At 37.2% G+C, this 15,210-nt stretch overlaps 1 protein-coding gene across 2 annotated transcripts in view; it reads left to right on the top strand.

The window, feature by feature from the left end:
- PTPRK (protein tyrosine phosphatase receptor type K) overlaps positions 1-15,210 on the top strand; it is a 414,542-nt gene that overhangs the window by 113,052 nt on the left and 286,280 nt on the right. The gene's annotated exons all lie outside the window — the stretch shown is intronic.

Genomic DNA, 15,210 nt, shown 5'->3' with positions numbered 1-15,210 from the left:
TTGAAATTAAAAACAGAATAGAAACATAGTATTTTTTTAAAAAAAAACAATTTAAAAAAACAGCAGAAATAACATAAAGTAACAGAATCTGAGTTGCTAAATGAAGTGCTATTGTAGAAAGAAGGAGAGAAAATGAATATTGCTTATGTACAAGAGCACAGGTTTTCTTGCTTTTTGGCCATATGATATCTAAGGGCTTCCTAGGTATGGAAGTCAGGGACTGGCACTTAGATGTCTCCCAAAAGCAACTATCAAATACAGATACCCAGCTTGAACCAAATACGTTTGTAGCCACCCTTGTTCCTTGAAGGACATCCCCTTCTCTTCAGACTGTTCATCACTGTGGAGTAGCAAACATCCACTAGAAACAACAGTTTAGAACAGACATGTCAAACACAAGGCCTGGGGGCCAGATCCGGCTTGCGAAGTGGTTTCATGTGGCCCGCGAAGCCATCCTGGAAACAGTGAGGGAACGGCCCCCACTGCCTTGGCCCTGGCCCAGAGACCCTCCTCCTGCCAGAGACCCTCAGATCTGTCCCACTCCTGCCCAGGCCCCCATAGGCACCCTTGATGCAAACGATGTAGAGCTGGCCACACCCACCCAGTAGGCCATACGTACTCTAGCCATGCCCACCCAGTAGCCCATGCCCACCCTGGCCACACCCACCCCACCCCTTGAGGGCAACCGCAATGCTGATGCGGCCCTCAATGAAATTGAGTTTGACACCCCTGGTTTAGAAAATTCAAAGTCCTGTTTTTATTTAGCTCTCAATTTGCTCACCTCTTTTGGTGGAGATAAGCTTGAATATTGGTGCTGGGAATTAATTGCGGTCATATTATGGTCTTTATGGAAAGAACATTATGAAAGTTCTGTGTTTTGTATGATCTATAGCATACCTGAGAAGTCATTTGTTTCTATCCCTGTGAATAGCTGCACCTGTCAACATGATGGAACAGGAATTCATCTAATTAATTTACGCAATAACAATACATCAGAGGAAAAATCAATATACTTATGAGAAGAGGAGCTTGTAAATGGTTTTTCCCAACTACAAATTTTAGCATTATATTCTAGTGCTTTGAGCTTTCTAAACTTTTAACGGAAGAATTAAAAATTAATTTGCATTTCAACTTATCAGACGGGAACCATTCATTTTTTAATTTGGTTAGACTTCTGCTGTGAAACAATCGACAGGACTCAGATTTAAGTTTTTAGGCTAAAGCTAATCTGAAGGAATAAAGCTGGTCAGGGTATGTCTAACTCTTCTTTCTTGCCTTATTTATGAGTGTTGTTCCATTGATAGGAATATCTGCCTGAATACTGTTCAGGTTCTTTTATGCAGATGGTTGTGATTTGCTTCACGTAAACAAGTCCTGTTTTCTAGCTTTCATACACCATTTTAATAGTTGTTGCTTTATATTAAGAGTAGGATATCTCCGGCATATCCCAGATCGGCTTTTTTCAATGTGCATCGTTGGTGCTTTGGCACAAAATTTATCTTAACTCTGTTTTGACACTCACTGCCTGATTTCCTTCTAATGGCGGATAATGGGAATGTAAAGATCTCACGCTACCTCTACCTCATGAGACTTGTTTCCTGCTGTTAAGTACAGCAGTCTCTCATTATGATGACAGCCTCTGCTGGGAGGAGGAATACTGTTCATTTAATCAGGATACTAAAATCAATTCTTCCAATCTGAATGTGTGAGCAGGAAAGATCTTGCAATATTCTCTGTGTTTTTAAATCTTCAATTGGCATTGATTTTCTTGTTGCAAAACTGTATTTTAAGTAGGGTCAGAATCTCCTGGATTGACCTGAATCTTATTTGTCCAAATTTAATTGATATTAAATAAAAAAAGTAAATAACTTTATCTAGAAGAAATTTGCATTCATATATATTTTTTCCGCTGATGCAGAATCAGCATTAAAGAGATTATTAAAAATTGTTGTCTTTTAATTTTGCAGGAGAGGGAGATATAATGTTTCTAAAGAAACTGTAGTTTAGCACTAGGCTAAACTCAAATAATGTAGCCAGATTTTTTTAAGAGCCAAATATTTTACAAAAAGATATCTTTTGCTTTAGTAAAATGGGGATAGATATGTAAGAGAAGGTATTTGGATACTCTTAATGTATGTAAAAATGTGTGTGCATGGAAATACACCTCTTATGTTATATTATTTTTTTTTAAAAAGCTATTTTTATTATTCCGGCTGGTGAAATAATAGAGAACTGTGTCCACTACTTTATTTTTCCTTAATTTTTCGAAAATACCTCAGTCCTTTTTAGTCTGAAAATCACATTGCCTTTAAGTGATAGCAAATTATGCATCCAAATGTAGATATTTAATGAATCAAGAAAGGTTGCAAGGTTCCTCTCCCTACACACAATGCCACTGATTCAATAAAGGGTAACTTTTATTTCTACTTTTATCTATTATAAAGAAATACTGAAAGCTTCTACCCACCATTTTACACTGTTCGTCATTGCAGATGACTAAAACTTACTCAAACAGTACTTCTGTGGTGTTTCTGGAAGAAGGAAGTCTATTCCTATCATGCCTTACTCCCCCTCCTCCTTTTAAGAAAACATGACAGATGCTGATTCTGTGACCTTTCTATTGTGCTTGATCCCATTCTGTCAACAAGTAATATTAAATGAAAAGAAATCAAGCCCCTCTCTATCCAGTTGGATATTATCTGTCCAAATTATCCTTGCAAAAATAATATATATGGAATCCAAGTCCACTCTCTGGTATAAGCCTTCTTTTAGGACATTTCTCTCCTTTAAACTTGTAGATAAAGGCATTCTGGCTGTCAGCATTCTTTTCATCCACATTTAGTGCAAATCCTTGGAGTGAGGCCGGGTACTTTAACCATTAAAAAAATCGATGTTTGTGTCAAGCAGCTACACCTTTATATCACTGACAGACAACATGTAGCTTGGGACATTTTTGAGGCCCTCCGAAGCCCTGTTTGATTACCGATTTTGAAGATTGGCACTATTTAGAGATAGAAAGTACATACCAGAAGCCTTAAAACATAACTCTAAAATTCAGCTATCTTTCTCAAAAGGGACAATAACAAGCCCTGCACACTCTACATCATTGCCTGACCATTATGGCCCTTTAGACGTTTAGCATTTAGGAGACTCACTATATATGAATTTTATAAAAGTAGAGGCATTTAGTCAGGGGCAGAATAGTCAGGGCAGTAACAGTTTGGGATCTAATGCACTGTATACCCACATGTACATCTTTTCCCCCCTTTGTCTCTTATATGATTGTGTAGGTGCTGTATGATATTAATATTGTCTTGGTGTTGTGAAGTTTTTCATTCTCCTAGTATGACTGAAACTCCACTGGCTCATAGTAGCTGAATACTTTATTCGGTTAGATCACGGGTGTCAAACTCGCAACGTCACGTGATGTGTCACAATGTATTGTGACTTTTTTTCCCATTGCCGGCAATTGGGTGGGCGCAGTTTTGCCATGACACATCCAGCCTGCAGGCCAGCAGTTTGACATCCCTTCCCAAAAGAGAAAAAGTTTAGTTTGTTTACAACTTTATTTTCCTGTTACAAGCAAGCTCTCCTAGAAACAATGGACGTAGCTATGCATCTAGGTCAGACATGACAAACACAAGGCCCAGGGGCCGGATCCAGCCTGTGAAGTGGTTTCATGTGGCCCGCGAAGCCATCCTGGAAACAGTGAGGGAACGGCCCCTGCTGCCTTGGCCTTGGCCCAGAGACCCTCCTGTCAGAGACCCTCAGATCTGTCCCACTCCTGCCCAGGCCCCCATAGGCACGATGTAGAGCTGGCCACACCCACCCAGTAGGCCACGCCCACCCTGGCCATACCCACCTGGCCCCCTGAGGGCAACCGCAATGCTGATGCGGCCCTCAATGAAATTGAGTTTGACACCCCTGATCTAGGTGGAACTATGCCTGTCCATCCATCCTATAATTTCAACCTTCTTCTCTGGCATATTTACCAAACAATTTGGCTGCTAATATTTGAAAATGATATTAAAAATTTGTACAGAAATTTTCTTTCTCAGCACAGAACAGATCTTTGTAGAAGAATATGATATTAAAAGTTATGTAGAATAAATGCAAGGATTTCTTCCGTATCTTGTTGAATAATCAAACAATATCAGGGAGAGAGAGAAGAGGTATCATTTTTTCCTGCTGTAATGTATAATTCATAATTACCTGCATCCTATCTCAATGAAAGTCATTTCTTTCAACTGTTCAAAGTAGTTTTGTAAACCCAGGCACTCTGTCCTAGTGACCTGATCTAGTAAAACAAATTTAAACCGCACCTCCTTTAATGTCGCTACTTCTCATGCCCTCCAAATATACCTTAAAGTTCTTTTGTAGCAGAACTGGAATTCATTTAAGAGGAGGACATAGACAATAGTGTGCAGCACTGAAGAATTCAGCAGTCTGTGTAATAGCACATTCCAAATTCTGTTTAAACCACTGTTTTAATATGCAGTGCTTGCAGTTTTCTACCTCTGTGTTCTTATTTAAAACACAGGAGCCTGTCAGCAAATAAAAACTTAATGCCAAAGTTTTTGTGATATGCAAGAGATGAGGGGGGAAAATGGAGGGTTGCTTTGGAAGTCAGTGCTTCTTGAAGTGTTTCCCATAGACTCTTCAAAGCAGTCTTTAAGAAATTCCTGTTTGAAATTTAGAGAGTAGAACTATCAGAATGTCACATCATACGTATTGGAACTCGGTGTGTGTCCAATACCGAGATCTTTCCCAAAGAGCAGAACATGCACTGAATTTCAATACATTTAAGAGAAGAGCTTAGTAACAAAAGCCATCTGAATTCTTGACTGCTAGTTCTATTTATAATAGAATGTTCAGAACTCCCATTTTATCAGTCAAATGAAATACACAAGTACATTCAGAGACAGTAACTTTGGGATATATCTTGGAAGCTCAATAGGGGTTGTCCTTGTTAGAAGCTGGATTGGGGACACATTGGAATTCCAAACCTGTGTGCTGGACTGGGAAATTGAGAAAAAAAAACATTCAGAAGAAGGAGATAACAAATGATTTCATTAATATTGCCAAGAACCCTGGACAAATGCAATTGCATTACTCAACTTTGACTAAGTCTAAAGAATATATTTATCTGTACCTTATCTTCTCCATGAAGATGCCTTTTTGTATTAGTGACAAACATGCAAAGAAATTGGGTGCCACTTTCTCTGTGCCATCCAGGATTTTCTCTTGTTCCTGGAACCTTTAAGCTTATAGCTCCTCTTTTGCAGGAATACAGTGTAGGGCTACCATATTTTGGATTAGAAAAATCCACACGACCACTAGAGCAATGATCCCCAACCTTTTTGACTTTGTGGATGAGTGGCGGCCGCAGTGGCAGGAGAGAGGGGATGGTTCTGTGTGTGCAGTGGGCGAGAACACTCACACACACAACTCTCACAACTTGAGCTGCTTGAGCGCCCTGACCTGCCAGTTGCATGGACCACTTCTGAACGGTTCTTAGCCCAGGAGGTTGGGGACCCCTGCACTAGATGACAGCAAAAAGATTGTGGAAAATAGTTAACATTGTTAACTCAGTGCTGTCTCACATGGTCATATGAATTTTTGCAGCCTAAATATGATAACCTAACTAAAGCATTAAGAAAAACATGACAGAATGTGTGTGTGTGTGTGTGTGTGTGTGTGTGTGTGTGTGTGTACTTTATCACCATGCAGTATGACTTGTCTGGTATGGTTTAATTCTCCATTAATGAATGCTTTTCTCAGATGCTTTTCTCCACTAAATGAAATATTAGGCTTACTGTCCTTCTTCTCCCAGATTTTGCCTGGTTCCTACTTGTCATTTGAATGCTACACAAAACCTTTATTTTAAATGTATTTGCTACTTTTAGTTTTCTTCTATATTACAGCTGCAATGATTTCATTTTATATTCCTAATTACTTCTTATAAACTACTTTAATGATGCTGCTATACGTTTGTCTACAAATATATGTTTGAAGATGACTAAACAAATAATTTTAAAGCAATGACAGTGAGAAATGGTAGATGGTTTAAGTTAACAAAATATCAATAACTCTTGCAATCTTGTACATGCCTAACTATCCTGTGCTATGCTTGTGTAGTGCTGAAGTATGTTGTATTTCACTGTATACACTAAAAGTAACAACAAAAGGATTGGAACTCTACTAATTTCTCTTTTTTGAGTCTATGTATGCCACCTCTCCGAATGGATAATCTGCATAATCATCTTCATATCTAGTTTCTCTGAAGCATACTTGAGAAATTTGAGTTTTCTTTCTTCTGAGGGGTTCTTTGTGCTCTCTAAGTTTGGTTGTTTTCTTGCAGACTTTTTATTACCCAAACTAAGTAACTTCACATCATGACCGGTACTGATGAAGTTACCTAGTTTGGGTAATGAAACATCTGCAAGAAAACAATCATTTCAATCCTGAGCTACAAATATTTTCCTTTATTTCTTTGTTCTACTTTAGTTTCATCTGATTGGTGAGCATCCAATAGCACATATATTTTTCTTGGGTGGGAAAGGACTTGGAGATGACATTTTTACTAGTTAGAAATTCTGGGATCCTCTGGATAGAGATTCTTGGAACAGCAAAGCTTCAAGCTTAATATCACTGAAGCGTAGACCAACTCCAAATTTTGATTTAGCCTGAAGACTCATTATTTGGAAGTTATTCCTTTTGGTTACACTTGAATCAGCTTGTTAAATAACTTCAGCCATTACTTACAATCAATATTCTTTTGACAAGAATCATTAGTACAAAAATAAATTATGTACAATGTTGTTGTTTTTTTAAGTTGCAGCCAGAATTTTTCCCTGGAGGTAGAAAATCCTAATACTATTAAATGAATGCCAATTCTTTTTTTAAGGGATATTAAAATTTGATTGTTTTAAGCTATAAATAGGGAAATAAAAGCATGTCTTATTTCTTGGAAACCTATGTTCATTGCTCAGAATATACGTAAGAGTAGAGATTTCCTAGAATGCCTTTCATTTTACATGAAGGTAAATACTTGCCACTTAACTAATATACCAAATGCCCTACGTACAGTCACTCATGCGCTCATGACCTCCCGATTGGACTACTGCAACACTCTTTACATGGGGCTGCCCTTGAGGACCACTCGGAGGCTTCAGCTGGTGCAGAATGCAGCCGTGCAAGTTGTGATGGGGGTTTCCCGATACTCCCATGTAACACCTCTGCTCCGCGAGCTGCATTGGCTTCCAGTTGCCCTCCGGGTGAGATTCAAGGTGCTGGTGATGACCTAGAAAGCCCTAAATGGCTTGGGTCCAGGATATCTGAGGGAACACCTGCTGCCAGCATCAAGTTCCCTTCGTCCTGTGCGCTCCCACAAGGAGGGCCTTCTCAGGGTACCGCCGGCAAAAGATTGCCGGCGGGTAACACCCAGAGGGAGGGCCTTCTCTGTGGGTGCACCTGCCCTTTGGAACCAGCTGCCCGTAGAGCTCAGGACTGCCCCTGACCTTTGTTCATTTCGCCGGGACCTGAAGACCTGGCTCTTTGAGCTTTCTGGCCAGGACTGAGAATTTTAATTTTATTTTAATTGGGTTTTAATTGGAGTTTAATAAGGGTTTTTTATTCAAGGACTAAATTTAATTATTTTAATTGCTCTTAACTTTTGTAATTTGTATTGTTATTTTAAATTCCTTGTGAACCGCCCTGAGTCCTACGGGAGAAGGGCAGTATATAACTCCAATAAACACAAACACAAATAAAAGAACATTTTAATATGCCACTTTCTAGTTTAAAACCATAGTTGTCAATATACCTCTCTCTTCTTTTTTGTCTTTTACTTTATTTAAAGAAAATGATAATAGAATTTTTGTTATTTTGAATAAATATTTAGATGTTGTTTACAGGTTTACAAATATAGAGGTTATACCCCATACTATCTATAGAGGGAATTTTGAATTATTTCTAGGATTGTACAAGAAGACTATTATCATAAGAGAAATTGTAAAGAAAACATGTGGATGATGGATTCTGTTGATATAATGAACTAATTTCAAATCCTTGTCAATCATGACTGAAAGCAATAACCATATGAAATTACTTATTTCAGTGGTGACGGTGATGATGATGATACTTAAAAACACCTTACTTTACTTGATTGGAAATAGGTTTTTGAGTTAAACCATTTGCTACTTTGAAGTGTCTTGGACTCTCTTTTTAACTGGTAGAGCTTTAAAGAACATAAATCAAATAATTACTCAGTAGCTGTTCAGTCTCTGAGAGTGTAATAAATAAGTGGGTCTGAATTAAGAGTCAATGGTGCAGCCAGTAATTAAAGGGTTCTTTTCCTGTTGGCCACATGTGCATAATCACAGTCATGAACCTTGTATTATTGTCTAGACTATGAGTTCTGCATTGCAAAGTACCTGTTCCTCAGATAGTAATTTAATTACTGCATTAGTGCCCTATAGTTTATAGCACCAGTTATTTCAAAGGGAGATTATAACTTGGACCAATCATTGGTCTGACCTGGAATAGAGTCATGCAAAAATTGAAATTTCATCTGTTTAATTATTTCATTAGTGCCTTGAAGAGATAGCTTGCAAGGATAGGCTACAACTTACATTGATCAACACAAATAGAGTAAAATAAAATTAAAAAAATCACTTGTACTCTTATTGTCAACCATGTTCTGGTCTTCGGAATACCTTGACAGTTTAATAAAAAAAGTATATCTACTAAGTATAGTTCTGTTAATTCATTCTTGGATGTATTTGTTGGCAGTATTCATTCCCTTTAAGGTAAATTTGGTTCCCACCCTGGCTGTTGCTCAATCACATTTAATTTCAGAGACGGATAGTCTTTTTGCCCTGCACTCTTCAATCTTTATTTCAGTCTTCAGATTTTTATGAGACAAGAATATTGTGAGATGTGTGAACATTTATTGTGTGCTGTCACATATAATTGTACTTGACAGGGGACAAACGTGGCAAAATGTGCCCCAGAAAAGAGGAAAACAATATTCCTCTGCCATATTTAAATAGAAATAGTGGAATAGTTCACTAGACAGGAATAATTACTGACTTAAAGTTCTGTCAAGTAGCCAGGTTTACTTTTAGCATGAATCTTGTTTGATTTTTTTTCCACTTAAGTTACCAAAGCCTGAAATTAATGAAGCCTTCAGTCCTCTGGTTGAAATTAAACATCATCTAGTGGGTGATGAGCAACATGATTTCAAATCAAGTTTGCCTTCCTATAGTTCTCTTAAATTTAACATTATAGGACAAGGGAGTGGAATAAAATAGATGTTGATGTATCCAGCAATAATATACAAGTATTTCCAGGTTAAACAAAGGAAAAAGAAACACTAAACATGCCACTACAAAATATACTCAGAATTTGCCTGAAAAACAAAGATGCTCAGATAACCTAAGGTAATAAAGGAATTAGATGAATAAGGCCTTAGCTGCCATTGAGCTGCCATTGAGCTGTCACCATGTATCTTTTGACCATTTCCAATGTTAAACACACACACACACACACACACAATTTCTAAGTGTTGGGCTGAAATTTTTTTGCTGGCAAAAGAAAGCTTTGAATCAGAGTCCTGGCTGCATTTGGAAGCCAAGTCATAACTTGTTTGCCAGGATCTTGATATTCTCCTTGTCTCTTTCACCAGCTGCCTTTGGAAAGGAAGGTTTAATTCCATTTTAAACTGAGCCTTGGAGTGGTTTGTGCTTGTCCACTTGTGGTTCCGAAGTTGGAGGTCTGGAGCTTCTTAAATTTGCTAGTAACACACTTGTTTATTTATTGAAATGTATCAACCACCCAACTCCAGTAAACATAATGAGCTCCATAAAAGAATTCTTGTTCATGGGCATTATAAATTATGGGTGTGTATTCGTCTGTAGCAATATGTATGTGTGCTGTTTTCATCTCCAGGTGTCATACGTCAAAAAGACAAAATAGACCTAAACCAAAAATCTATGCAGGGCCTCCAGAACATACCATCTTCCATGCCAAGACATTTATAGGCTTCAGGTAATCACAACTGATGTGTGTAGTAGTGACCAAATGTTTTGAGGAAAAGAAATGTCTTTCATTAACTGTGAGAAACCTCCATTATTTTTGGCATTTCAAAGCATTAGTTTTTCTTCTGTCAGACAAAACTGTATTATAGCTCAAATCCTGCAATCTAAGAGTTGCATTGGGCCTCTACACTTCATCTTTAGTTTATCATTTATACTTTCCACAACAAAAGGAAAATCTGAGATTGCTGGCTGCAGCCTTTTTCTCAGAATTCTCTTAATTTAGACTGCCCTTTTGAGGAGCCTGCTTGCACAAACTAAATGAATGATTTTGGGATCGTGGAAGTCTTATTTATTCCATTGGAATTTGTAGAAATGTGGCTCTAAAATTGTCACTAGATTAGCTATGGTGAAATTGGGCACTTTGATCAGCAGATGCTTAAGACTTTTAATGATTGGCTATCAGATTGTATTATTATTATTGATGTTATAGAGAACTAGCCTTTATAGCATCTTGTTTCCAGAAAAAAAATATGATTGAGAGTGATGTCCTAAATTATGGTGGACCAAATTGTGTGAGAGTCGACTCTTAAAGTATTGTTTTGAACATGTGGATAATCTTTTTTTCCCCAGTTTAATGCAGTCTATAACATAGGTTTTTTGTGAAGTGAGCTCTTGTTCCAAATATAACTGAGAGAGTGATTTCAACAGACAGTGCGATGTAAAATAATGGTTAAATGCTGGTCTAGAAATTGGGAAACTGAGTTCTAGCCCTCCCTTAGATATGGAAATCAGTGGATTGATTTTGGCTTTATTGCTCTGTCTCAGCCCAATTTACCTCACAGGATTATTGTGGGGGGAAAAGAGTTGGGAACTTTAAATCTATATACTACCTTAAGTTCATAAAAAATAAAGGGGGATAAAATTAAATGAAATAGACAGAAATAGTACATAAGTGCTGTATTTGAAATTAGTTAGAGTATGAAGTACACAACTACAGGTGGTCTTTAATTTATGATTGTTTGTTTAACAATCATTCAAAGTTGTGACTGTCTTGGGAAAAGTGATTTATGACCTGTCCTCATACTTACCTGCATCATAGAACTGGAAATTCGGTCCCTATTGTGGTTGAGGACTACCTCTATTTTCCATAGGTATTCAAGCCCATTCAATTTTAAGGGTAAATGCTAAACAAAATTCTTCCAGTGTTGCTGAGAATCTTTAAAGTGTCAGTTTATATCCTTTGCATTGCATTCTGGCAAAGGAGGGAACAGATTGCACTTCAAGTAATCTCATTTCATCCAGGTAAAACCTAAAGGTTTGGAGGATTGTTATTGCTATGTATTTCATTGGAATGATTAAAAAGAAAAAGAAAAAAGCTTTGATTCCAGCCTTCAGTTTTTCCCCCAGGTACAGTGTAAAGAAGTGGCAAGCTATTAAACAGCAGGAGCATCCGGTTTCTGAGCAGCTGTTTTGTAGACATAGTGTTTGTCTCTCTTGAAAAAATTTGTTCTGTGCTAGCATCGCCTTTTGCATTTCAGAAGAAGAAGCAAACTGGCAACTTTCTTTAATCAGATGAGGTGTCTGAAGCACTGTTGGAAGTAAATCTGACCAAGTGAATCCAACCAAGTATGCTTACAAACCAACATTATGAATTACATTACCGTGTCTCCTGGTAACCAGCCAATGGCCCTTGTTCAGTCGCCCTTCCCTTGCTCAGGATGGATAGTTATCACAACCTGTTAGACTTTTGTATTGCTCAGCATTAGAGAATAAACTCATTTATTTACATTTATTGGTCACTGAGCTCCAATGGACTCTGGAGTGGCCCCAATTATTCAGTGGGATGTAGAATTATGTCATCAATAATTTATGAACTAATAATTTACCAATAAGATTAGCTGTGGATGATGGTAAAGAATTGTGGCTTCCGTTCCTTGGAATGTTTATTGTACTACTTTTATGTATGTATAAATTATAGATTATTATAATTTTGTGTATTATTTTTTTTCTGGTGGAGGAACTCAGCAGTTTGGGATTAGGGTTTATCAGTATGTGCATGATATTCAATTGCATCTTTTCATCCTTAGTCAGTCAGTTCCTGAATTGTCGCCTCTTGCTTGAAGAGCAGGTGGTAACTATTGTGCCTCTTCCTGGACTAAGAGAACTAAGAGGTTTTCCTTACAGTCATTCATGCCTCAAGCCCCTTGCAAGTGGTCTTTTGAAATGAGATTTTCTTGATGTCACCTTCAAAAACCACATCTTGTTTGAAGGACTGTGTCCATAGACAACTCTGTTGCATGAACTGTGTTGCGTAACAGCAAGCATTGAGACACAATTTAAGAGGTTGATTATTAGCTGTTATGCCCTAGCCTAGGATCTAACTACATGAGAGACGATCTTTCTCTTGTAGTGTCTACTCACCCAGTACAACCTTTGGGTCCTGTTATTAAGCCAAAATCTTGTTCTGGGTCCAGGCAATTAAACAATGCCATTTAGAAGGACCAGAAACCAGTCCTGCCTTGATGATTTTTTGTTTGGCTGCTTTGTTCTGCTTAAAGTGAATTCTGAAAATGTGAGTTTCCTTATAGGCCTTGGGTTGGGGATGTTGAGGATGATTTTTTTTCCATTTGTTGCCTTCTGTGTGAGTTTATATTTCTATAACATAGGTTTTAAAAATATTTTCCAATTGTAAAGTCATTATTTTTGTTTGGGAATAACTAATTATTTCATTTTTTTAAAAAAAATATTATTCCAATAATTAATTATTGGAAACAGAATGCAGAAACTTTCTATATCTTTATAAATAAAAATAAAGCGAATTGCAATACCTTTTTCTGATTCAAACAATAATAAAATACATGTATTATTATATCACTTGAAATTATTAAAATCTTATGAGATAATAGACACAGGTTAGAACAAAATCAAGGGATGAAAGCATTAGTAGAATGTAAAAATCTTAGCTGTTTATTGGAAACTTAAAACCTAAACCTAAACCTCTTGGAAAAGGGAACTTCCATGATTTCGGAGACATTTTCTTTTTCTAAAAAAAGGTGCTTCGCATCCAATAGCTGCATTCTGGAAAATAGTAGGATGCTTGCAGAACTGTCTTGAGGGAGGGGCTCATTTTGGAAGGATGCAGTCTTCTGCTATCCTGGCATCAGTTCATTTAGGGCTTTGAAGATAAAAGCCAGCACTTTGAACTATATCGAGAAATGAACTGGAAGTGAATCAAATCTAAATAAATAAAGTGGGCCAAATGAATTTCTGGTGGTTTTTGTGATTCCCCCCTCCCTTTGCCTCAAATTAATAATAACCCATATGTTAGTGGTTACTTCTGTATTATCTAGAAAGAACTGCAACATTTACTGGAATGTCCTGGTGTCTTTATAAACATCTCCAAAGGTTTTTTTGGCAATAGTATAGTAAAAAAATGTGATTTACTATTGTTTACTTCTAAACTGTTCTTCCTCCATGTCCCCAGTGTAGCCTACAATCCTCAACTAATCAGCCAAAAGCCACAAGTTCTCTCCAAAATTCACATATTGCTCTCTATTGAGTTTGATATCCCAGTTTTGGAACTGCCTTCTAAGCACAAATGGAGATATGTAAAAATGTGCTCAAGGACATATCTCATCAGTCTATGCTTAGGGGTACGTGCCTGCATGTTCTTTGAATATAGGAACATAACAATTTGAATTCTATGCATCCCACAGCATTTCTTTCGAAACTCCTAATGTGCTATGTTAAGTCATTTCTGATCCATCAGTGTAGAAATTGCCAGTAATGATGGCTGTAAATATCCTAGTGCCCAATTATCTCCAGATTTTTTTTTTAGAAAAAAACAAGTAAAAATTAGGTTGGGTAGAAGCCAGTGCAGTTGTGCAAACTTTTCTCAAAGTTACAACTCCACTGCATTCAATATACTTAAACAAAATATAAAAAGCCAGTAAACTTTAATAGCTTCATATTCATTTGTTTTTCCCTTAGATAATTGCATGTCAGTAATAGAATTTAAGATGTTTTTCTGTCCGCAAAGTATTTCAAATAGTGATTAAGATCGACTCACAGATAAAATAAATGCTGAATTTTCTGTCAAATGCTGACCTATTTTTTATTTTCATTGAGCAATAACCTCTCAAACTTGCATTACATCAAGTTCATTTTCAAAAGTAATAAATGAAATCACTCCCAAAAGCAGGTTAGCATGCAGACTAACTCCACTGCATATAAATGTAGATTTTTGAAGCTTCAGTGTTGGCAACTTGCTATTTTCTTTAATATATTTTCTTTAAAAGTTTCCAAATATTGAGCTCTCTGGTGGTTTGTAAGTATGTATCTGCCTGTCAGACTTTTCTTTTTCTAGTATTGCTTTTTTTGTAAAAGAAAAAGGTGCCAGAACTCACACATGTCATACAACCCGCCTTGCCTACCCTACAAGGTTCCATCCAAAAAAGGTTCCGGAACTCCGTTCTGAGAGTTCTATGAGAAAAAAAGCCCTGATTGTACTTATTAAGAGAATAGCCATGATGGTAGTATGACTGTCTCTGCTGGGAAATTACTAGATCCCTTGTGCAGTTGGTTAGATTAGACCAGGGGTAGGGAGCCTTGGCTCTTTTATGAGTTGTGGACTTCAACTCCCAGAATTCCTGAGTCAGCCTGGTTGGTTCAGGAATTCTAGGTGTTTCAAGTTCACAAGTCATAAAAGAGCCAAGGTTCCCTACCCCTGGACTAGATGAACCAAGTGTTTGTTCCAGCAGGGACACTTATAGGTATGTTAGATTCTCATAATAATTGGACCATAACAATGCCCAGTAAAAAAAAGAGAAAAGGTATAAATTGAGCAACTGAAATGTTATCCAAAAAGGATACGGTAATCTAAAAAGAAAAAAAATCCTGTATTAAAAATGAATCCACACAAAGGAGGAAGATGAGGCAGAACAATACCTATAAGCACATCTTCCAGCTTCTTTACCTTGTCAACCAAGATTGTCAACTCCCACTGAAACCAGTTCTTGCTATTTTTCCACTTCCAATAAGAACACACAAATGCAAAATTGACAGGCAGAGGCCACATTCTGAAAAAGGTCCAGACAAAAAGTTCAGTGTTAATTTTAATAATGACTCTTGATTAAAATGACTTTTCCATAAAAGTATTATGGTTAAAAAA

Source organism: Vipera ursinii (assembly GCF_947247035.1).
Source record: "Vipera ursinii genome assembly, chromosome: 1".
Classification (NCBI taxonomy): domain Eukaryota; kingdom Metazoa; phylum Chordata; class Lepidosauria; order Squamata; family Viperidae; genus Vipera; species Vipera ursinii.
This window is presented reverse-complemented; position numbering and strand designations above follow the sequence as displayed.